This window comes from Dendrobates tinctorius, unplaced genomic scaffold (assembly GCF_039654945.1).
Source record: "Dendrobates tinctorius isolate UK_male_01 unplaced genomic scaffold, ASM3965494v1 ptg000197l, whole genome shotgun sequence".
Taxonomy (NCBI): domain Eukaryota; kingdom Metazoa; phylum Chordata; class Amphibia; order Anura; family Dendrobatidae; genus Dendrobates; species Dendrobates tinctorius.
This window is the reverse complement of record NW_027361864.1, coordinates 3,188,269-3,212,731: the sequence shown is the minus strand read 5'-3', so window position 1 is coordinate 3,212,731 and position 24,463 is coordinate 3,188,269. Positions and strand designations below refer to the sequence as shown.

The 24,463-nt window shown below is 44.9% G+C and overlaps 1 protein-coding gene and 1 long non-coding RNA gene across 3 annotated transcripts in view; one reads left to right on the top strand and one right to left on the bottom strand.

Moving 5' to 3' along the window:
- The window catches only part of VWA5A (von Willebrand factor A domain containing 5A), a 163,308-nt gene extending 151,189 nt beyond the window's left edge, over positions 1–12,119 (bottom strand). For both annotated transcript variants that reach the window (XM_073553120.1, XM_073553121.1), the window contains exon 1: positions 11,972–12,119. The gene's annotated coding sequence lies outside the window, so the exon portion shown is untranslated. The remainder of the gene's footprint in view (positions 1–11,971) is intronic.
- An 854-nt stretch (positions 12,120–12,973) lies between these two features.
- The window catches only part of LOC141056364 (uncharacterized), a 64,833-nt gene continuing 53,343 nt past the window's right edge, over positions 12,974–24,463 (top strand). The window contains exon 1 of the long non-coding RNA XR_012221623.1: positions 12,974–13,082. This is a non-coding gene — a long non-coding RNA (uncharacterized lncRNA). The remainder of the gene's footprint in view (positions 13,083–24,463) is intronic.

The window sequence follows — 24,463 nt, the reverse complement described above, 5'->3', positions numbered from 1 at the left end:
ACATTGTATTGTGGAACTGCCAATGACATAAAGTTCCGGAAGGTGTCAGTCTCCACCAGCCTGAATGACAGCATCTCAAGGGCCAGTAGTTTGGCAATGCCGGCATTCAGAGCCAGTGCTCGGGGATGGTTTGCCGAGTATGGCCGCTTTTTCTCCCATGCCTGTGCTACCGATTGCTGGTGAGTGGCCTGGGAGTGTGCTGATGACTGCGAACGTGGTTCAGTGGGTGGAATTTCACTGGGTCTCTGGACAACAGTGGCAGTGGTTCTTCCATGGCGCTCCAGTGAGGAAGCCGAACCAGCTGTGTGTGAGCTGGAGGAAGAGGCCCCAACACGAGCTGAAGAGGTGGTAGGTGCTGCTGAAGGTTGGCCTACATCTTCAGTGTGTCTGTGTAACTCCACCTCGTGCTTGGTACGCACATGTTTCCACATATTTGTGGTATTGAGGTTGGTCACATTTTTCCCTCGTTTCACTTTCTGATGACACAGCTTGCATTTGACAAAGCAAATGTCATCTGCAACTGTGTCAAAAAAAGACCACGCACTGCAAGTCCTGGGAGCGCCCGTTTTGTGTTTTGGAAGAGGATTGCTCCTCACGGGTGCCAAAGTGGAGGCTACAGGCAACCAAGTCTGCCCCCGCCCTCTCCCTCCTCTTTTGGCCATTCGGGGAATCTCTTCCTCAGAGCTGCTCCCACCACCTTCCTGTGGCTGACGCCATGATGGGTCAAGGACCTCATCATCTCCACTCCCCTCTTCAAGCACCGGCTGGTCCTGGGTTGTCTCGCCAGCACCGTACGCACCAGAAATTGGCAACTGAGTCTCATCATCATCAGATGAGCACTGAGGTGTGCTGACAATAGGCACTGGCCCACCCGCCTCTTCAGATTCAGAGGGACAAAGCAGTTGCGCATCACTGCATACTCCCTCTTCTTCACGCTCTAGAATGCAGCTTGGCTGGCCACCTCTTTCCAAGCCAACAGATTCTGAGAACAGAAGTAAAGATTGAGATGGCTCCTGTCCAGGGCTCTCAGACTGCCTGGGCAATTTGGCAGGTGGTGAAGAGACAGATGGTTGCTCTTCAGTGCTCTGGCCTTGGGAGGATGTGGAAGTCATTGAAGTGGATGCGTTAGCTGCCATCCATCCGACAACGGCTTCAATTTGTTCGTCACGCAGCAGTGAGGTACGGCGAGGTCCTACAAAGCTGCGCATGAAGGACTGTTGCCTGGTAAAAGTGGGGAATGCCGGGTCACTGGTGGCCGCAGCAGACACTGAATCCCCACGTCCTCTCCCTGCTGAATCCCCCCGTCCTCTCCCTGCTGAAACTCCACGGCCACGACCACGTGCCTTACTCCCTGCCTTCTTCATCTTGGTAGACTGATAAAGATAGGCAGAAAAGTAAAAAAGGGGTGGCTTAGTGTTCTTATTCCTGAACACCTGCTAACCAGTATAAGAAACACTAATTTGGCTAAGAGTGTGTGTACTACACTTTAATATGATCTAATGTGGCCTAGACAACTGTAAAGTGGAGTGTTTGGTGAACTTTATTTCCTTTTTTTTTGGGGGGGGTGAAAGAAAAGGATGTGACCAAAGTTTGAAAGCTATAGTATCACAAACTTTTTGGAGCGATTACAATGCAGGAAGCTAACCTACAATGCAATTGATGAGGCTCCAAAAAATAGGGTGATACTAGTCTGGCTGGCCCTGAAGGGCACAAGCCAGCAAAAAGGCTCCTCTATCTAATCCTATATAGTGTTTGCAACCAACCAATGACAATGGATGCAGTTGGAAGCACACTAATATAGGAGCAAAAATCTGGCTAAATTAGCTGCAAAAAAAGGACTATGTATGAGGCAGTGACGCACGCTGAGCGGACTACAGCTAGCGGTGGCTGTAGAACACACTGCAACGTGAGCTGCACTCACACACAGAGAGACCTATCAGACAGCCAAAAACAGTGCAGAGAAATGGGCTATAGCACTGAAAGGCTGCTGAAAGGCTCCGCTGTCCACTCCTTTAGTGTTTGCAACCAACGTATATGGATACGTATGGAAGCACACTATACAGGAGAAAAAAAAAGCAGCAATAAAAGAAAAATGTGTATGAGGCAGAGACACACGCTGGGCGGCCTACAAGCAGACGTGCCTGCAGGACGCACTACAGCGTGGGTCTACACTCACACAGCCCTTGCAGACAGCTGTGAACACTGCTGCTAGGCAAAAGAAAGCTACAGTGGTGGTTTATGTAGCCTGGATAAAGCACAATATTGTTTTTAGAATCGCTATTTCTAACTGTCCCTCACAGTCTTCAACAGCAGCCTGTCCCTAACTGAATTCACAGCAGAGTGACCAGAAATGGCGGCTGCAGCGCTTTTTATAGTGCATCATGACATCATTTCAGCAGCCAATCACAGCCATGCCAGTAGTTAACATGCCTACATGCCTAACAGGATGTGCCCACACTTCTGAGGATCCCCATTGGCTGAATCAAATCGAGCGGGCTCCTAGCATTATGGGAACTTCCGATTCCGGTATTCGATATGAAAAAAGTATCGGAACTAAGTATCGGAATTCCGATACAGCTAATATCGGCCGACACCCGATACTTGCGGTATCGGAATGCTCAACACTACTTATAATATTATTCCAATATTTTATTCTAAGCTCTATTAAGTAAAACGTACTTTGTTGGTAAAACAGCCCCTTTAAGTTTGTTTCCATATGAAAAGTTTCATCATTATATTTGATGATAAAGAAAAACCTCAATTATAGACTCTTCTTAATAAATATCAAGGTTGGCAGGCAACGTTGTCCAAACTTTTAATTTTGACCCTCTGGGTACTTGAGTTTGACATCCCTGCCTTAGTGCATATGGACGTAATAGTACGACTGTACCGGGGTCCACAAGTATGGAAGGAGCTGAAGAATTGAGTTCTCTCCTCACGTGACAGATGCTAGCTGCGTTATATAGCACGTATCCGTCAACGCTATCCTCCAATTTCTGCTGGTATTTTGATGTCACTGTTAATCTCTGGCAGCACAGAGCGCTCGCAGCTGTAGTCTCGGGATCCCAATGAATTATTATTATAGCAGCTGGTGGGGAAGCTTCACAGGAGACCATAATTTACAGTATACACTGCAAAACTTTAGTAGCATCTCCGCAAGAGAAATTGATATACCATATATATATATATATATATATATATATATATATATATATAATCGCCTCTAAGGCGTCCTTTTTTCTAAACAAAACATTTTTCTAACCTGTCATTATGATAGACACCTCCAATATTATTTTTAAAATATGGAATCCAAAGCTGAATCCCATATTCAAGAAGAGATTTATAGAGGGTTAATATTACACATGGATCTTTTTTATACACCCTAAAATCTTATTTGCTTTTCCAGGTGCTGCTTGACATTGAGTACTACTGCCTAGCTTCCTTGTTGTAACCAGAATATCGGCCTCGTCACATGCTGCTGCCTGGGGAGAGGTGGCAGAGCACACACGGCTCTCTCAACTGGGAGCCCAAAAAACTGATTAGGCCTCTTTCACACTTCAGTTTTTTTGCATCAGTTCAAATCCGCCAAAAAGGCAGACAAGCGGATCCGTTCTCAACTGATGTGAACGGATGGCACAGGATCTGTTTTCAGACGGATCCTGAAAATGAGGAAATTTAAAGGAACCGCTGGCCGGGAAAAGGAGAGAGAGGAGAGAGAATATTTTTTTTTGTCCGGGACCCAGAAAGAATTTCGGGTTAAATTAGTGTCTGGAGGATCCGCCAGAAAAAAAAAACGTTGCAAGCTCAGTTTTAAAATCTTTGAGGATGGTGACGGACAGCAACTTTTGGCGGATCCGCAAAAAAAAAGGATGCAACGGACGGCAATCCGTCAGTAATGGAAGTCAATGGGGAAAAAAACGGATCCTCAAAAGAAAATTGAGGATCCGTTTTTTTCAAAACCTGGCGGATTGTGACTGATTGTAAAAAACTGAAGTGTGAAAGAGGCCTTAGCAATATTTGGACCTCCCATACAAATGAATGGGGAAAGGTGTTATTCTGAACAGTGAGTGACAGGGCCCCCTTCTCCAGCTATATGAGGGTTCCTGCGGTGATCAGGGTATAGTTAATGGGTACATGGAAAAGTATCTGCCTGAATGTGTATATTGCCACTGATCCAAAAAAGGGAACTTATCACTTGGTTTTCCCTATATGAACCTTGTCCACCACCTTGTAGCCATTTTCAATGGGAACATTAAAGGAACCCTGACAGTTAATTCATGCTGCCAAAACAGCGCAGCCACATACTGTATGGTTTGGAACACTTTCAAAAGTCGGACAAAGCGGAATTAACTGGAAGATTAGTCAGAGGCTGCACCCCGTACCTGTGAGGATGTGAAAAATGAGGATGAATGAACTCATGGAGATCAACATCCACCACTGCGGAGACACCATCACATGTTTCTCAACACAGTGATTCTAGAGCACTGCCCCCATCCCTTATGGGAAATATGCAAAAACATGCAAAACACAAGCCGCGGAGACACCATCACATGTTTCTCAACGCAAGCAATGACTAGCCAGGTCTTTCCCCGGGAAGGAACAACCACGGGAACGGCAGTCTCCAATGAAGGAATGAGGGGCAATACCTCGAAACAGCTGTCTGTGGATGGATACCATGTTTTGGCATAGGTGGTTTCCTTCATTGGAGACTGCCCTTCCCGTGGTTGTTCCTTCCCGGGGAAAGACCTGGCTAGTCATTGCTTACGTTGAGAAACATGTGATGGTGTCTCCGCGGCTTGTGTTTTGCATACCTCCGAGGATGTACATGTCCCTCATTGTATGCTGTAATACTATGTACCACACCTTGTGCATGTAGTATACTGTATGCTGCCTGGGCTCTCTGTGTGTATACAATATATGGTATACATCATGTATATATATATATATATATATATATATATATATATATATACACACACACAGTGCTTATGTGTCTATACCAGCGATGGCGAACCTTTTAAAGACCGAGTGCCCAAACTGCAACCCAAAACCCACCTGTTTATTGCAAAATGCCACCACGGCAATTTAACCTGAATACTGAGGTTTTGATTTAGAAAAAACAACTCACACAGAGAGCAGGTGGTGGCAACAGGGAGCAGGCAGGGGCAACAGAGCAGGCAGAGGCAACAGAGAGCGGACACAGACAGGAGCAGGGGTACCAGACTGCAGACATAAAGGAAAATGCTTCCTATCCTGGTATATATCCTTCATCCTAGTATAATCACTCTCATCCTGGTACACGCTCCCCCATCCTGGTATACCGTATGTCCCTCCATCCATCCTCGTATATGTTCTCCCATCCTGGTATATGCCCTTCATCATGGTATATGCTCTCTCCATCCTGGTATATGTCACCAATTCTGGTACATACAGTGGGTATGTATGTGTGGAGAAAACCAGGCACTACTCATCACCTTCCCAATACATGGCTGTACTAGACTCATGGCTGTACTAGCTCAAAAGGGTGCTTCTACTCAATACTGAGCAAAGGGTCTGAAGACTTATGACCATGTGATATTTCAGTTTTTCTTTTTTATTAAATTTGCAAAAAATACTACATTTCTGTTTTTTTCAGTCAAGGTGGGGTGCAGAGTGTACATTAATGAGAAAAAACATGAAATTTTTTTAATTTACCAAATGGCTACAATGAAACAAAGAGTGAAAAATTTAAATGGGTCTGAATACTTTCTGTACCCACTGTATGCTCCCATCCTTTCCTATGTCAGTGATTCCTTGTATATGTCACCACATCATTCTACAGTATATGTGCCCCCATCCTGGAATATGTCCCACATCCAGCCGGCGCCGCTGTTCAATGCATAGAAAGAAAAAGAAAACACAATAAACACTGCTACTCATCCTCCTTCCTCACCCGGGGCGCGTCGTCGTCTTCCGAAGCTGGCAGCTGATTTCAACGTCCAAATGACGGGTGGGGGGGGGCGCACGACTTCACTGCCATGCGCCCAGTCACGTGTACGCCAATGTCAGCTGCTGGCCTCTGACTGGTTAGCCGCGTGTATTGTGGCATACGGTCCCGCAAAAAACTTCAGCTGGATGTGTGTCCGAGGATGCAGATCCAGCTGATGTAAAGGCTGGCATCGCCGGGCTCCTCATCCGCTGGTCCCAGTCCACTGATACGGAATGGCAATGGCACGCGTGCCCACAAGGAGGGCTCCACATGCCCCCTCGTGCCATAGGTTCATGGTCCATACTATACTGTGTACTGCATGTACCGTACCTCTCTGCCTATATTACTGTACTGTATTTATGTGACTTTATACTGCATGGTATCTCTGTGTATATTCAGTACTGTATACTATGTACAGAACACCGTACCTCTGCGTATATGTACTGTACCTATATGATACAGTATAGTGTATGTACAGCACCCTAGTGTATATGCTGTTCTTTATACTGCATGTTCAGTACCTCTGAATGTATGTACAATACTGTATACTACATACACCGTACCCCTATATACTATGAGTACCGTAACCCTGCATACTGAGCACTGTATACCATGAGTAACGTATACCGTATCCCTGTATACTATGAGTCCCGTAACCCTGCATACTGAGCACTGTATACCATGAGTACCATACCCCTGTATACTATGAGTACAGTATACCGTACCCCTGTATACTGAGTACAGTATACCGTACCTCTGTGTACTGAGTACCGTAACCCTGCATACTGAGCACTGTATACCATGAGTACCGTACCCCTGTATACTATGAGTACAGTATACCGTACCCCTGTATACTATGAGTACAGTATACCGTACCCCTGTATATTATGAGTACCGTAACCCTGCATACTGAGCACCGTATACCAGGAGTACCGTACCCCTGTATACTATGAGTACCGTATACCGTACCCCTGTATACTATGAGTACCGTAACCCTGCATACTGAGCACTGTATACCATGAGTAACATATACCGTATCCCTGTATACTATGAGTCCCGTAACCCTGCATACTGAGCACTGTATACCATGAGTACCATACCCCTGTATACTATGAGTACAGTATACCGTACCTCTGTATACTGAGTACAGTATACCGTACCCCTGTATACTGAGTACAGTATACCGTACCCCTGTATACTGAGTACCGTAACCCTGCATACTGAGCACTGTATACCATGAGTACCGTACCCCTGTATACTATGAGTACAGTATAACGTACCCCTGTATACTATGAGTACAGTATACCGTGACCCTGTATACTATGAGTACAGTATACCGTACCCCTGTATATTATGAGTACCGTAACCCTGCATACTGAGCACCGTATACCAGGAGTACCGTACCCCTGTATACTATGAGTACCGTATACCGTACCCCTGTATACTACGAGTACCGTAACCCTGCATACTGAGCACTGTATACCATGAGTACCGTATACCGCACCCCTGTATACTATGAGTACAGTATACCGCACCCCTGTATACTATGAGTACAGTATACCGCACCCCTGTATACTATGAATACAGTATACCGTACCCCTGTATACTATGAGTACAGTATACCGTACCCCTGTATACTATGAGTACAGTATACCATACCCCTGTATACTATGAGTACCGTAACCCTGCATACTGAGCACTGTATACCAGGAGTACCGTACCCCTGTATACTATGAGTACAGTATACCGTACCCCTGTATACTATGAGTACAGTATACCATACCCCTGTATACTATGAGTACAGTATACCATACCCCTGTATACTATGAGTACCGTAACCCTGCATACTGAGCACTGTATACCATGAGTACCGTATACCGTACCCCTGTATACTATGAGTACAGTATACCGTACCCCTGTATACTATGAGTACAGTATACCGCACCCCTGTATACTATGAGTACAGTATACCGCACCGCTGTATACTATGAGTACAGTATACCGCACCGCTGTATACTATGAGTACAGTATACCGTACCCCTGTATACTATGAGTACAATATACCGCACCCCTGTATACTATGAGTACCGTATACCGTACCCCTGTATACTATGAGTACAATATACCGCACCCCTGTATACTATGAGTACCGTATACCGTACCCCTGTATACTATGAGTACTGTGCTCCTGCATACTATGTTCACTGTATACCATGAGTCCCATATACTGTACTCTGTACTATAAGTACCATACCCCTGTATACTATGAGTACAGTATACCGCACCCCTGTATACTATGAGTACCGTATACCGTACCCCTGTATACTATGAGTACTGTGCTCCTGCATACTATGTTCACTGTATACCATGAGTCCCATATACTGTACTCTGTACTATAAGTACCGTACCCCTGTATACTATGAGTACAGTATACCGCACCCCTGTATACTATGAGTACAGTATACCGTACCCCTGTATACTATGAGTACAGTATACCGCACCGCTGTATACTATGAGTACAGTATACCGCACCCCTGTATACTATGAGTACAATATACCGCACCCCGGAATACTATGAGTACAATATACCGCACCCCTGTATACTATGAGTACCGTATACCGTACCCCTGTATACTATGAGTACAATATACCGCACCCCTGTATACTATGAGTACCGTATACCGTACCCCTGTATACTATGAGTACAGTATACCGCACCCCTGTATACTATGAGTACCGTATACCGTACCCCTGTATACTATGAGTACTGTGCTCCTGCATACTATGTTCACTGTATACCATGAGTCCCATATACTGTACTCTGTACTATAAGTACCGTACCCCTGTATACTATGAGTACAGTATACCGCACCGCTGTATACTATGAGTACAGTATACCGTACCCCTGTATACTATGAGTACTGTGCTCCTGCATACTATGTTCACTGTATACCATGAGTCCCATATACTGTACTCTGTACTATAAGTACCGTACCCCTGTATACTATGAGTACAGTATACCGCACCGCTGTATACTATGAGTACAGTATACCGTACCCCTGTATACTATGAGTACTGTGCTCCTGCATACTATGTTCACTGTATACCATGAGTCCCATATACTGTACTCTGTACTATAAGTACCGTACCCCTGTATACTATGAGTACAGTATACCGCACCCCTGTATACTATGAGTACAGTATACCGTACCCCTGTATACTATGAGTACAGTATACCGCACCGCTGTATACTATGAGTACAGTATACCGTACCCCTGTATACTATGAGTACAGTATACCGTACCCCTGTATACTATGAGTACAATATACCGCACCCCTGTATACTATGAGTACCGTATACCGTACCCCTGTATACTATGAGTACAATATACCGCACCCCTGTATACTATGAGTACCGTATACCGTACCCCTGTATACTATGAGTACAGTATACCGTACCCCTGTATACTATGAGTACAGTATACCGTACCCCTGTATACTATGAGTACTGTGCTCCTGCATACTATGTTCACTGTATACCATGAGTCCCATATACTGTACCCTGTACTATAAGTACCGTACCCCTGTATACTATGAGTACAGTATACTGCACCGCTGTATACTGAGTACAGTATACCGTACCCCTGTATACTATGAGTACTGTGCTCCTGCATACTATGTTCACTGTATACCATGAGTCCCATATACTGTACTCTGTACTATAAGTACCGTACCCCTGTATACTATGAGTACAGTATACCGCACCCCTGTATACTATGAGTACAGTATACCGCACCCCTGTATACTATGAGTACAGTATACCGTACCCCTGTATACTATGAGTACAGTATACCGCACCGCTGTATACTATGAGTACAGTATACCGCACCGCTGTATACTATGAGAACAGTATACCGTACCCCTGTATACTATGAGTACAATATACCGCACCCCTGTATACTATGAGTACCGTATACCGTACCCCTGTATACTATGAGTACCGTATACTGCACCCCTGTATACTATGAGTACCGTATACCGTACCCCTGTATACTATGAGTACAGTATACCGCACCCCTGTATACTATGAGTACCGTATACCGTACCCCTGTATACTATGAGTACCGTATACCGTACCCCTGTATACTATGAGTACTGTGCTCCTGCATACTATGTTCACTGTATACCATGAGTCCCATATACTGTACTCTGTACTATAAGTACCGTACCCCTGTATACTATGAGTACAGTATACCGCACCGCTGTATACTATGAGTACAGTATACCGCACCCCTGTATACTATGAGTACAGTATACCGTACCCCTGTATACTATGAGTACAGTATACCGCACCGCTGTATACTATGAGTACAGTATACCGTACCCCTGTATACTATGAGTACAATATACCGCACCCCTGTATACTATGAGTACCGTATACCGTACCCCTGTATACTATGAGTACCGTATACTGCACCCCTGTATACTATGAGTACCGTATACCGTACCCCTGTATACTATGAGTACAGTATACCGCACCCCTGTATACTATGAGTACCGTATACCGTACCCCTGTATACTATGAGTACCGTATACCGTACCCCTGTATACTATGAGTACTGTGCTCCTGCATACTATGTTCACTGTATACCATGAGTCCCATATACTGTACTCTGTACTATAAGTACCGTACCCCTGTATACTATGAGTACAGTATACCGCACCGCTGTATACTATGAGTACAGTATACCGCACCCCTGTATACTATGAGTACAGTATACCGCACCGCTGTATACTATGAGTACAGTATACCGTACCCCTGTATACTATGAGTACAATATACCGCACCCCTGTATACTATGAGTACCGTATACCGTACCCCTGTATACTATGAGTACCGTATACTGCACCCCTGTATACTATGAGTACCGTATACCGTACCCCTGTATACTATGAGTACAGTATACCGCACCCCTGTATACTATGAGTACCGTATACCGTACCCCTGTATACTATGAGTACCGTATACCGTACCCCTGTATACTATGAGTACTGTGCTCCTGCATACTATGTTCACTGTATACCATGAGTCCCATATACTGTACTCTGTACTATAAGTACCGTACCCCTGTATACTATGAGTACAGTATACCGCACCCCTGTATACTATGAGTACAGTATACCGCACCCCTGTATACTATGAGTACAGTATACCGTACCCCTGTATACTATGAGTACAGTATACCGCACCGCTGTATACTATGAGTACAGTATACCGCACCGCTGTATACTATGAGTACAGTATACTGTACCCCTGTATACTATGAGTACAATATACCGCACCCCTGTATACTATGAGTACCGTATACCGTACCCCTGTATACTATGAGTACCGTATACTGCACCCCTGTATACTATGAGTACAGTATACCGTACCCCTGTATACTATGAGTACCGTATACCGTACCCCTGTATACTATGAGTACCGTATACTGCACCCCTGTATACTATGAGTACCGTATACCGTACCCCTGTATACTATGAGTACCGTATACTGCACCCCTGTATACTATGAGTACCGTATACCGTACCCCTGTATACTATGAGTACCGTATACCGTACCCCTGTATACTATGAGTACTGTGCTCTTGCATACTATGTTCACTGTATACCATGAGTCCCATATACTGTACTCTGTACTATAAGTACCGTACCCCTGTATACTATGAGTACTGTATACCGCACCCCTGTATACTATGAGTACAGTATACCGTACCCCTGTATACTATGAGTACCGTATACCGTACCCCTGTATACTATGAGTACCGTATACCGTACCCCTGTATACTATGAGTACTGTGCTCCTGCATACTATGTTCACTGTATACCATGAGTCCCATATACTGTACTCTGTACTATAAGTACCGCACCCCTGTATACTGTATATACCGTACCTCTAATAGATAATACCCTCTGTATAGTACAGAACTGGGTGCCCATTACCTCGGTGTCAGTGCTGCGCCTCCTTCTCCTGGGATGTGTGATGATTGCCTGCAGGCTAGGTGCTGCTACTTCCCCTCAGCTTGTGTATGGGAGGTGCTGCTGCTGTGTCACAGAGGGGAGTGTCACTGTTTTGGCTCTCAGCAGGGAGAGGAGGAGAAATCCTGAGTCAGTGCACATAGGAAGGGCCAACAAAGACCAATCTGCAAGAACCCCAGAGCTCTGCAGCAGTGGGCCACGTGATAAGCCCCCAGGAGCCTGGTGTGTGTGAGTGATGATTCAGTAAAGCTGAGCTTGCACCTAGATATTACAAAACACAAGTGTGAGCAGCACTTGGTAACAGAATGAAGCGTGCACAGGTGCGAGCTGCAGTGACTGTGTCATCAGGGCCGGTCTTAGGAAAAGTGCTGGCATATTGCACCATCACACAGATTTCAGGCCGCTGGACAAGTGGGATTGACAATGTTGGAGCTGGTCGAGGATTATTTCCAGCCTCTCTACACCCGGAGCAATGATGGGGACAGAACCATCCCTAATAGATGGACCATGTTATCAGCAGCATAGCGGCAGTTCTCGCCGGACGATGTGCTGCTGAGAAATGGTTTTTGTTCCGGCATAAATAATCCATTCACTCGATGGATCGGCAGCATTTTGAATGTTTAGTGAAAATCATCCCATAGTCCTTCACATAGTATAATGCTCCCAATAGTCCATGGAAGTCTTCAAACAGAGGCTGCCCAGACATCTGTCTGGGCAGAGGCGTATCTGGGGTGGGCAGCAGGGGCATTTGCCCCGGGCGCAGCCAGCAGGGGGTGCAGTCAGGCCACCTGCCGCTCCCCCAACCGGGAGTCGGCCATTCTCTGCCCACAGAAAGCTCCAGCCTGTCAGCTCAGCTGAGCCAGCTGCCAGAATGGAGTTAATTTTTGCTTGCCATGGTGTCACCGGAAGGGGCGGGCCCTCCTTCAGTCCAGATATGCTGAAGCTGCTGGAGCCTGGAGAAGCAGGAAGTGAGAGGGTTACATCATGAAGCTACAGTATGTGAGAAGACCCAGGGGGCTGGAGCTGTGTGAGGAGAAAACCGAGGGGCTGGAGCTGTGTGGAATGAGGACTCAGTGTGAGTACTCTAAGGATGGATTTTGGAAAGGGGTTACTGTTACTTGAGTGGGGCTGCATAGCGAAGATTATGATGAGGTGCTGCGTGGGGATTAGGGGGATCATGAGGTGCTGTGTTGGGATTAGGGGGATCATGAGGTGCTGTGTGGGGATTAGGGGGATGATGATGTGCTGTGTGGGGATTAGGAGGATGATGAGGTGCTGTGTGGGGATTAGGAGGATGATGAGGTGCTGTGTGGGGATTAGGAGGATGATGAGGTGCTGTGTGGGGATTAGGAGGATGATGAGGTGCTGTGTGGGGATTAGGAGGATGATGAGGTGCTGTGTGGGGATTAGGAGGATGATGAGGTGCTGTGTGGGGATTAGGAGGATGATGAGGTGCTGTGTGGAGAAGGGGTTATGAGGAGGATGATGAGGTGCTATGGGGGATTAGGAGGATGATGAGGTGCCGTGTGGGGATTAGGAGGATGATGAGGTGCTGTGTGGGGATTAGGGGGATGATGAGGAGCTGTGTGGGGATTAGGGGGATGTGTTATGAATGGGTCACCGAGGAGGAACAACAAAAAGCTAAGTCCCAGAAAACCAGAGAGGTTGGTCACTATGTAGACTGCAGATCCCTGATCTTAACCACACAACTAACAGTAGCAGTGGAGCGTTCATACGTTGTTCCTAGACGCCTCGTCACCGCCGGAGGACTACATAAACCTAAAGCAAGAAAAGGGAAAACTAACTGCCCCAGAGCAGACCCCAAAGGAAAAGACAGCCCCCACACATGTATTGACCGTGACGCAAGATGAAGACACAAACACAGGCAGGAAAATAGGCTGAGCAAACGATGGGGCTCGACTAACTAGAAAGGAAAGGAAAGCCACTCTGCAATCTGCCAAAAAACCCTACCAAAAATAATGTCCTACACGTCTGATAGCAAAATTAACCCTGAAGTCACTAGACTTCTCCTACTATATCAGCACTCTGAAATATTCTGAAAGAGAGCAAAAAGAGGCCAATCTAATAAGGGACAAAAAGGCAAATTGGCAAATACAGATAAATAGGAGTGGAAGTTCAGCATAGCCCCAGAAGGGGCAAGCTGACCACACAAGAAACTGAATTGACCAACAAGCGCAAGTGTGAACATTAGCAAAAAACAAACTTAACTTAAGAAGACGTCAGCTGTCTTATATCCAGTCTGATACTCCAGAGATCCAATCGTTATCCTTCTCATCAGGTGGCAGATCACTACCACTTAAACCAACCTCACTACCTCCTGTCACCCGCAGAGGGAGAACGGAAGGAGACCTCTCAACTGGAGGAGCAGAAAATTAGCTCATAACAGTACCCCCCCTTGAGGAGGAGTCACCGAACCCTGATCCATGCCACCAGGCCGATCAGTATGGGCCTGGTGAAAAGCACAAACCAATTTATTGGCATGAATATCAGAGGCAGAGACCCAAGAATTATCCTCCTGGCCATAACCCTTCCATTTGACCAAATACTGGAGTCTCCGTCTAACCAAACGAGAATCCAATATTTTCTCTACCTCATATTCCACATTGCCTTTAACCAATACAGGGTCAGGAGGTGCCGCCACAGGAACTACTGGCTCAACAAACCTCTTCGACAGTGACTTGTGAAATACGTTATGGATTTTGAATGTAACTGGAAGAGCCAATCGAAAAGAAACAGGATTAAGAATCTCCAAAATCTTATAAGGTCCAATAAATCTGGGCTTAAATTTTGGAGATGCAACCTTCATAGGAATATTCTTAGACGACAACCAAACCATATCACTCACTTTAAACCGGGGACCAATGGTCCTATGCCAGTTGGAAAAACGCTGGGCCTTATCCTGAGAGAGTGACAACTTATCCACCACTTGGTCCCATATCTGCTGCATTCTCACAACCACAGTGTCCACACCTGGGCAGGACGAAGATTCCACTTGCCCTGAAGAGAATCGAGGATGAAACCCAAAGTTACAGAAAAAGGGTGACATCAAAGTGGCAGAACTAGCTCTAAGGTTCAGCGCAAATTGGGCCAAGGGCAAAAATGAGACCCAATCATCTTGATCAGCAGATATAAAACATCTTAAATAAGACTCCAGGGTCTGGTTTGTTCTCTCAGTCTGCCCATTGGTCTGGGGATGAAACGCGGAGGAGAAGGATAACTGAATTCCCAGATTGGAACAAAAGGCTTTCCAGAATCTGGACCCCTCTATCGGACACAATGTTCTCAGGAATCCTGTGTAACCGAACCACCTGTAGTAAAAACAAGGGTACCAACTCAGCGGAAGATGGCAACTTTGGGAGTGGTACAAGATGGACCATCTTCGAAAATCTATCACAAATCACCCAGATAACAGTCATTCTCTGAGAGACAGGAAGATCAGAAATAAAATCCATTGAGATATGGGTCCATGGCCTCTTGGGCACCAGCAGGGGCATCAGCAACCCACTAGAACGAGAACAGGGTTTAGACCGAGAACAAGTCCCACAGGACTGCACAAAATTATTGACATCACGAGATAAGGCAGGCCACCAAAACGACCGACTCACCAAATCTCTGGTACCAAAAATACCCGGATGACCAGCCAATGCGGAGCAATGGACTTCAGACATCACTCTCTTTCTCCACTGGTCAGGAACATACAATCTTCCCATAGGGCAACGCTCAGGTTTATCCTCCTGAAATTCCACCAGGGCGCATCTCAAATCGAGCGAAATGGCAGAAAGAACTACCCCCTCACCTAGGATAGTAGTAGGCTCGGTCACATTAAGAGAATCAGCAAAGAAACTCCTAGAAAGGGCATCTGCCTTAAGATTCTTAGTGCCCGGAAGAAAAGAGACCACAAAATTAAAACGCGTGAAAAACAAGGCCCATCTAGCCTGTCTAGGATTCAAGCGTTTGGCCGACTCCAGATAAATCAGATTCTTGTGATCGGTGAGGACCACAAATTGATATCTAGCTCCCTCCAACCAATGTCTCCACTCCTCAAATGCCCATTTCATGGCCAACAATTCCCGATTCCCCACGTCATAGTTGCGTTCAGATGGGGAAAACTTTCGAGAAAAGAAGGCACAGGAATTCATCTTAGAAGTCACAGGGTCTTTTTGGGACAAAACAGCCCCTGCACCAATCTCAGAAGAGTCTACCTCCACTTGAAATGGAAGTGAGACATCAGGTTGCCGTAAAACTGGAGCTGAAGTAATTCTCCGCTTAAGCTCCTGAAATGCTGAGACAGCCTCAGGAGACCAATTCAGCACATCAGCTCCCTTCTTGGTCAGATCAGTCAGTGGTTTGACAATACTAGAAATATTACCTATAAATTTACGATAGAAATTAGAAAAACTCAAAAACTTCTGGAGAGCCTTCAAAGAAGTAGGCTGAACCCAATCATAAATGGCCTGTACCTTGGCCAGGTCCATTTCAATAGTCGATGGAGACAAGATAAATCCCAAAAATGAAATCCTCTGTACACCAAAGAGGCAATTCGATCCCTTAACAAACAGGGAATTCTCCCTCAAAATCCCTAACACAGTCCAGACATGTTCCACATGAGAATCCCAATCACTAGAAAAGATCAAAATATCCAGATAGATGATCAAAAACTTATCCACAAAGTCTCGGAAAATATCATTCATAAAGGACTGGAAGACAGAAGGGGCATTAGAGAGCCCAAAAGGCATCACCAGGTACTCAAAATGTCCCTCCGGAGTATTAAACGCCGTCTTCCATTCATCCCCGTGCTTGATGCGAATAAGATTATACGCCCCCCCTGAGGTCAAGCTTAGTAAACCAGCAGACACTCTTAACTCTGGAGAATAAATCAGACATCAGAGGTAACGGGTACTGATATTTAACAGTCATCTTGTTAAGGGAACGATAATACACGGTCTTAATGAACCATCTTTCTTGGCCACAAAAAAAAACCCAGCACCTAAAGGTGACAAGGATGGTCTAATATGACCCTTCTCCAACGACTCCTTAATATAGGATCGCATAGCATAATGTTCGGGTACAGATAAGTTGAAAAGCCGACCCTCGGGAAATTTACACCCAGGCATCAAGTCAATTGCACAGTCATATCTCCTATGAGGAGGCAAAGACGCAGACTTACTCTCACAAAATACATCAGAGAAATCAGCCAGATAATCAGGAACATCATGAGACTGAGGAGAGGTGGAGAAAACAGGAGCGTCCCTAAGAACACACTGACAACCCCAACTCACCACAGAGACAGATTTCCAATCCAAAACTGGGTTATGAGTTTGCAACCAGGGGAACCCCAGAACAATAGTATCGTGCAAATTATGCAGCACCAAAAATTTACAATTTTCTTGGTGGTCGGGGGCAACACGCATTATCACCTGGGTCCAAAACTGAGGCTTATTCTCCGCCCAAGGAGTGGCATCAATACCCCTCAAAGGAATAGGCGTCTGCAGAGGCGTCATGGACAAGCCACAACGTTTAGCAAAGTCCAAATCCATCAGATTCAGAGCTTCTCCTGACTCCACAAAAGCCTTAGTGGAAAATGTGGACAAGGAGCAGATCAGAGTAATTGCCAAAAGGAACTTAGGTTGTATACTGCCCACAGCAAATGTGTGTGCAAAACGTTTCTCTCGTTTAGGGCAGACAGAAATAGTATGAGAGGCGTCTCCACAGAAAAAACACAGCTTATTACGCCTTCTAAACTCCCGACGTTGCGCCCTAGACAAAACCCCATCACATTGCATAGGTTCAGACATTTGTTCAAAAGGTGGCAGCGCCTCCCGTGTAGTTTTACGTTCATGTAAACGCCGATCAACTTGAATGGCTAATGACACAGAGCCATCCAGACCAGCAGGAACAGGAAATCCCACCATAACATCTTTTACGGTCTCTGACAAACCTTTCCGAAAGAGAGCCGCCAATGCACTATCATTCCATGTAGTAAGGACTGCCCACTTTCGGAATTTTTGACAGTACAACTCTGCAGGATCCTGACCCTGGTCTAATGCCAACAGGGTTCTCTCAGCTTGATCAACAGCATTAGGTTCATCATACAACAACCCCAAGGCTTGAAAAAATGCATCCACATTAGTCAAAATAGGATTTTCAGGTGTCAGAGAAAAAGCCCAATCCTGGGGATCGCCGCGCAGCAAGGAGATGACAATTTTAACCTACTGCACAGAGCTCCCCGATGAATTAGGCTTCAAGGCAAGAAATAATTTACAATTATTCTTAAAATTCAGAAATTGAGACCGATCCCCAGAAAACACATCAGGAGTAGGAATCTTAGGTTCAGCAGCATGTGACTGAATGAGGTAGGTGGAAATTCCCTGCACTTCAGCAGCAAGTTGCTCCACACGATCAGACAATTGCTTAATCTCCATTAGAAAAAAAATCCTCCTACGGCCCCAGAAAAAAAAAGAGGAAAAAATATACCAAAAAAAAAAATTCTGACACTTTTTTTTTTCTTTTCCTTTAAACAATCTTTCCCTGCTTTTGAGTACCCTAGAATCTGCGGTATGGCTGGTGATTCTGTTATGAATGGGTCACCGAGGAGGAACAACAAAAAGCTAAGTCCCAGAAAACCAGAGAGGTTGGTCACTATGCAGACTGCAGATCCCTGATCTTAACCACACAACTAACAGTAGCAGTGGAGCGTTCCTACATTGTTCCTAGACGCCTTGTCACCGCTGGAGGACTACTTAAACCTAAAGCAAGAAAAGGGAAAACTAACTGCCCCAGAGCAGACCCCAAAGGAAAAGACAGCCCCCACACATGTATTGACGGTGAAGCAAGATGAAGACACAAACACAGGCAGGAAAATAGGCTGAGCAAACGATGGGGCCCGACTAACTAGAAAGGACAGGAAAGGAAAGCCACTGTCTGCAATCTGCCAAAAAACCCTACCGAATTCTCGCCCTGGGTGCCAGAAAGCCTAGATACACCTCTGTGTCTGGGAATCCAGCTTTGGGAAGGGGGTTGGACTAGATGACCCAAGAGGTCCCTTCCAACTCTACCATTCTATGATTTAGTATAATGTGCCCCATAGTCCTCGAAATAGTATAATACGCTCCCAAAAGTCCTCCATATAGTATAGTACAATCCCCATAGTACTCCATATAGAATTATACACTCCTCAGTCCTCCATATAGTATTATACACTCCTCATAGTCCTCCATTTATATATATAAAAATAAGTGTATGTATGTATGCATGTGTGTGTATCAAGCCACGCCCACTCCACATAGCCACACTCACTCCACATGCAAAGCCTTGTATAATAAATAATATATATACAATATCTAATCTAATATACAGGGTGGTCCAAAAGTAGGTGGACAGAAAATAACATTTATTTTGATTTATGTATAAAATTATAGTTACTAACACAAGCATAACATTGACAATTAAATTTTATTCTGAACAATAATACAAAAGCCCTTACATTTTATCAGCGCAGGGGCTCAAACTGTTTTCCATCACAATTTGCACAGCTTTGAAGTCTGCCTCTTTCGACAAACATTTTTGCACAAGTCTCTTTGGGTATTAATTTCTTGAATGCATCTCGTATGTAATTTTTCAAATCACTGACACTTTTTGGTTTTCGACTATAAACTTTGTCCTTGAGTACTCCCCAAAACAAAAAATCCATTGGGGTCAAGTCTGGTGAACGTGCCGGCCAATCAAGTGGGCCTCTTCAGCCAATCCATTTATTAGGAAATGTTTCATCAAGATACTCACGGACTACTCTTGAATAATGTGGAGGGGCCCCATCTTGTTGGAAATAAAGGTCATTTGAATTAGGCTGTTGCTGTAACTGGGGAACAACTTGATTCATTACAATTTTGAGATACTTATCTCCTGTGACTGTTCCATAAAAAAAACACCATGTTTGATAAATCTCCCTCTTCATAACCCTATTACACATACTGTCCAGCTACTTTTGGACCACCCTGTATATGTACAGTATAGTATATATTAAATATCTAATATATATATATATTTCATAGACACATCTTCTTGAACATAACAGGTTACACTGTCTGTGTTGCCCATAGCAACCAATCACTAAACATCTTTCATTTCACCAGAGCTGATAAAAAAATGAAAGCTGAGCTGTGATTGGTTGCTATCAGCAACAGTTTTCCTTGTAGACAGTTGTGGTAACTGAGGCCTATTATTCTTATCATTTCTATGGTGTCATTGTCCTTCTGTAAAGCTGGAAATAACACAATTTATTACCGTGCCGACACAGACCACCCTCTGACACAGACTGCAGGGGGAGCCCAGAATTAGGGACTTCTCTTTGACTGGCATGAAGCATCTCATTAACTTAAAAATTCAAACACAGATTAAAAAAAGAAACACAAGACGGATTTCTCCAACCCAGGTATCATTTTAATTGATGTAACAGCGCCAACCTGACAATGCCTGGTTCGCTTTAAACTTATTTATACAGCTACAACTGTAAATTAGTCCTTCTTTACAATTTCTAACTAAATCGTATTGCACTCAGGGTGGAGCCGCCGCACTGAAATGCTCTGTGCTGTGGGACACTGCACCTCCACCGTGTACAGATGGGAAGGAACCTGGAGATGACATACAGGTATATACTATATACAGGGGGAGGTGACATACAAGTATATTCTATATACAGGGGAGATGACATACAGATATATACTATATACAGGGGAGATGACATACAGGTATATCTAATATATAAAGCTCAAAGTGTGTATGGATGTGTGTATGTGTGTGTGTGTGTATGTCCGGGATAGGCATCCGCACTGTCGCAGCTACAGCCATAAAATTTGGCACAGTCACACATCTGGACCCCGAGAGCGTCCTAAGCTATGTTGTGAGGTGAAATTTTAACCCTGCGCATTCCAATTCACCAAACAATTTTGCCCCTATCTACATACTGGGGAAAAAGGTGTGTGCACGTCAAGCCCCGCCCATCATTATGATGTCACAATGGTTGCCATGGCGACGCTGATGTCATCATAGGTTGCAAGCCCTGCCGCTCATTATGATGTCATAATGGTTGACTATGAAATGGAGGATGTGTGATGGGTATATGGGCACTGGACTATGGGATGGAGGATATGTATGATGGGTATATGGGCACGGGACTATGGGATGGAGAATGTGTGATGGGTATATGGGCATGGGACTATGGGATGGAGGATATGTATGACGGATATATGGGCACGGGACTATGGGATGGAGGATATGTATGACTGGTATATGGGCACGGGACTATGGGATGGAGGATATGTATGATGGGTATATGGGCGCAGGACTATGGGATGGAGGATATGTATGATGGGTATATGGGCATTGGACTATGAGATGAAGGATGTGTGATGGATATATGGGCACTCGACTATGGGATGGCGAATATGTATGATGGGTATATGGGCATGGGACTATGGGATGGAGAATATGTATGATGGGTATATGGGCATGGGACTATGGGATGGAGGATGTGTGATGGGTATATGGGCACTCGACTATGGGATGGAGGATATGTATGATGGGTATATGGGCACGGGCCTATGGGATCGTGGATATGTATGATGGGTATATGGGCACGGGACTATGGAATGGAGGATAATTATAATTTGTTATAACTAACCACAGTTAGTTACTATGCCCGGGCAGCGCCGGGCTCTTAAGCTAGTATATACAAGAGGATATGACATCTCCTCCTGAGGAACTCAGTCGAGGGGTTCAAGAGAGGCCTGGATGTCTTCCTGGAGCCTAACAATATTGTATCTTAGAGTTATTAGGTTCTTTAGAAGGACGTAGATCTGGAGATTTATTCTGACGGAATATAGGCTGAACTGGATGGACAAATGTCTTTTTTGGCCTTGCAAACTATGTTACATACAGGTATATACTACATACAGAGGAGATGACATACAAGTATATACTATATACAAGAGGAGATGACATACAAGTATATACAGGAGGAGATGACATACAGGTATATGCTATATACAGGGGAGATGACATACAGGTATATACTATATACAAGAGGAGAAGACTTACAAGTATATACTATATACAGGAGATGACATTATTATTACTATTATACATTTATATAGCGCCATTTATTCCATGGCGCTTTACATGTGAAAAGGGGAAATATAGACAAGTACAATAAACATGTGCAAGACAAGGGACACACAAGTACAGAAGGAGAGAGGACCCTGCCCGCGAGGGCTCACAGTCTTCAGGGATGGGTGAGGATACACTAGGAGAGGGTAGAGCTGGTTGTGCGGTGGTTCAGTAAACCGAGGATCATTGCAGGCTGTAGGCTTGTCGGAACAGGTGGGTCTTCAGGTTCTTCTTGAAGGTTTCCATTGATGGTGAGAGTCTGATGTGTTGCGGCAGAGAGTTCCAGAGTATGGGGGAAGCACGGGAGAAGTCTTGTATGCGGTTGTGGGAAGAAGAGATGAGGGGGGAGTAGAGACGGAGATCTTGAGCGGATCGAAGGTTGCGTGCGGTTAGGTACCGGGAGACCATGTCACAGATGTATGGGGGAGACAGGTTGTGGATGGCTTTGTATGTCATGGTTAGGGTTTACATACAGGTATATACTATATACAGGGGAGATGACACACAGGTATACACTATATACAGGGGAGATGACATACAGGTATATAAAATACACAGGAGGAGATGACACACAGGTATACACTATATACAGGAGGAGATGACATACAGGTACATACTATATACAGGGGAGGTGACATACAGGTAGATACTGTACTATATATAGGAGATGACATACAAGTATATACTATATACAGGAGGAAATGACGTACAGTTATATATTATATACAGAAGGAGATGACACACAGGTATAAACTATATACAGGGGAGATGACACACAGGTGTACACTATATACAGGGGAGATGACATACAGGTATATACTATATACATGAGGATATGACATACAGGTATATACTATATACAGGAGGAGATGACACACAGGTATACACTATATACAGGAGGAGATGACATACCAGTATATACAGGGGAGATGACATACAGGTATATACTATATACAGTACATGAGGATATGACATACAGGTATATACTATATACAGGAGGAGATGACACACAGGTATATGCTATATACAGGAGGAGATGACATACAGCGACAATTTATGTGCAATATAATTATAATTTAGTATAACTAACCACAGTTAGTTACTATGCTCCTCATAGTCCTCCACATAGTATAATGCACCCCCCATAGTCCTCCATGTAATACAATGCACTACCCATAGTATAATGCACCTGATAGTTCTTCATATAGTATAATGCAGGATAAAATGTAGCCCCCATAGAATATAATGCAGCCCCCCTCATATAGTATAATGTAGCCCCCTCATAGAATAAAATGTAGCCCCCCATAGAAAATAATGTAACCCCCCATAAAATATAATGTAGCCCCCTCAGAGTATAATGCAGCCCCCACATAATATAATGTATCCCCCCATAGAAAATAATGTAGCCCCTCATACGGTATAATGCAGTCCCCTCATAGGGTATAATGCAGCCTCCCCCCATAGAATATAATGCTGCCCCCTTCATCTATATATATAAACGCCTTATCATGTCTATCTGTAACCGAAATCCCGGTGCGCCGATTGGTCTCAGTCCCAATTACAAGGACGCGCTACCGTGCCGTGACCGTCGGGAGATCAGCGGCGCTAGCCGCTGATCTCCCGACGGTTGCCGCGGGTCATCTCTGGGCGCACGGGCGTCAGCGGCTGCGTCGCCGCTAACGCCCGGCGCTAGCCGGTACCCAGGGTCAGGAGGAGAAGAGACTCCTTCGGACCCTGGGCACCATAAACGTGTAAAAAATAGAATTAGAATAAAAAATAGTGATCTACTCACCTTCCGACGGCCACTGGAATCTGCCCTCCTCTCCACGTTGCTGGCATCTTCCGTTCCCAGTACTGCTTTGCGCGAAATACCGCTGATGACGTCACGCTCTCGCGAGAGGACGTCAGCAGCGGTCTTTGGCGCAAAGCAGTACTGGGAACGGAAGATGCCGGCAGCGTGGAGAGGAGGGCAGAGTCCTGGGGCCGTTGGAAGGTAAGTATATCACTTTTTTTTATTTTTATCTCCTGCTGGTCCTATTCTAGAGTACCCAATGATTTAGAATCGGGCCAGCAGCTAGTATAGTATAATGCAGCCCCCCATAGAAAATAATGTAGCCCCTTATAGGGTATAATGCAGCCTCCCCTATAGAATATAATGCTGCCCCCTTCATATAGTATAATGCAGCCCCCCATAGAATATAATGTAGCCCCCTCATAGAGTATAATGCAGCCCCCCTCATATAATATAATGCAGCCCCCCATAGAATATAATGT